The sequence below is a fragment of the Lactuca serriola genome, chromosome 9, assembly GCF_051521515.1.
Source record: "Lactuca serriola cultivar US96UC23 chromosome 9, Lser_US96UC23_V15, whole genome shotgun sequence".
Classification (NCBI taxonomy): Eukaryota; Viridiplantae; Streptophyta; class Magnoliopsida; order Asterales; family Asteraceae; genus Lactuca; species Lactuca serriola.
In genome coordinates, this window is record NC_136416.1 from 152,403,325 (window position 1) to 152,405,064 (window position 1,740).

The following is a 1,740-nucleotide window of genomic DNA, read 5'->3' on the forward strand; positions in this document are numbered from 1 at the left end:
CCTCCAAGGCCCATTTATGGCCTAATTTTCCAAATTGGCCCCAAACCCTCAATATGGGTCTTACTCCTAGGCCCAATAATTTCCTTAATCCTAAGGCTCGATTTCAGATGGCCCAATAAAGCCTAAAACAACAATGTCCAAAGAAGTAGCCCATCTGAGGCTCAAAAGATGTGAAGCCCGATCACTGGGTATGTTGGGCGTACTCAGTTGTACACTAAGCGTACACGCTGCATGGCTTGTACGTTGCGTGTACGAGCTTGTACGCCCAACGTACACGCCCGTTAAGCCATTTCTCCATTAAGCTCTTAATTGCTTAAGTCCAAGGGTACTAATCATAGATCTGAGTCATATTCAACATCTAGAACCATAAAGTCTCTGACTTGGTGGCTTTGCATGCCCTAAATGAACCCAAACTCAAAATGTAACACTCTACTTCCATTAAATGGACTCAAATTCATGCATGGGTGGGTTTCAACCCCAAAAGTGCTAACTTTAAGGCTTAGAAGTCTCAAAAACGTCAGGAGGGCAACTCATAACTTCTGGTATAGCATCAAGCCACCAGAACTCACTCATAGGACCAAAAGTTAACCAAAATCAAGCTAGAACTAGATCTAAGCTATAATACAACAAGTTCAAAGCTTTATACCTCTAATAAGTGCCAAATGATGATGATGTTTTGGATATTCAAGCTCTTACTCCTCCAATGAAGCTTCAAGATGACCCTTTCCTTCAAAACACCCAAAATACACTCAAAAAGACCTTTCAAGCTCAAGAACACTCAATAATGGAGTTAGAGTTTCGTGGAGGTTGTTTAAGGACAATAAGGAGGCTTCTAGGAAAGATCCTTGGGACATAAAGTTCTTTAAATAGTGCTCAAACCCTATATATTAGAGTTTGTAGGTCTAGACATGTACGCCGCGCGTACCCACTCGTACGTCGCACGTACGTACATGGCATCCATGTCCCTTTCTCACTAGTACGTCCAGCGTACATAAGGTGGTACGCCCCACGTACGGCACACCTTTAGTCCAAAATGATTAAGTCCAATGACTTTGAGGCCCCAAATCAAAATAAATAAATAACCAAATTAAATAAGTACCTTAGAACCATCAGGCATTACAATGGCATTGGTGCCTTCGACCTGCAAATACAGTGACAACTAACATACTAACATGCTCATCAAGCCTCTCCTGGCATCGGGCCCTGCCCAGTATACATATAGTACATACCATACATACAATAGTCACAAAGACAAATAACGTATCATCTCCTAGTGGACCGAAATTGATGTTGGGTTATGAGCATAACATCATTCATATGGTGTACATGTAACCCTAATTGCTTTGATGTAAGTTTTACTAATTTGAACATACAACATTGAATACCTAAGCGATAAACCTATGACTGGCATATAACAATCGAAATTGACATATCAACTAGGTAGAATGATTACCTCAACTTGTTATGTAGTAATAGCAAGAACTCCTTGACCTTTGAAAGCTTAGTACGTCAAATGTCGCACCTCTAATGGAATCACAAACACTCCTGCAACAAGTTGACTTAGGAGAGAGGAGGAAATCGGCTAGGGCAACTCAAAGAAGTCATAGGCCGATTTCCATATGCTAAGGGATCTATTTATAGTTGAGGCTATGAGGGTTTTATGGTGGAAACCCTAATTTCCTAACTTAGCGCTTAAGCAATCCATGGAGCCCTTCTAGAAAGCCCCTTGGACGAAATCCT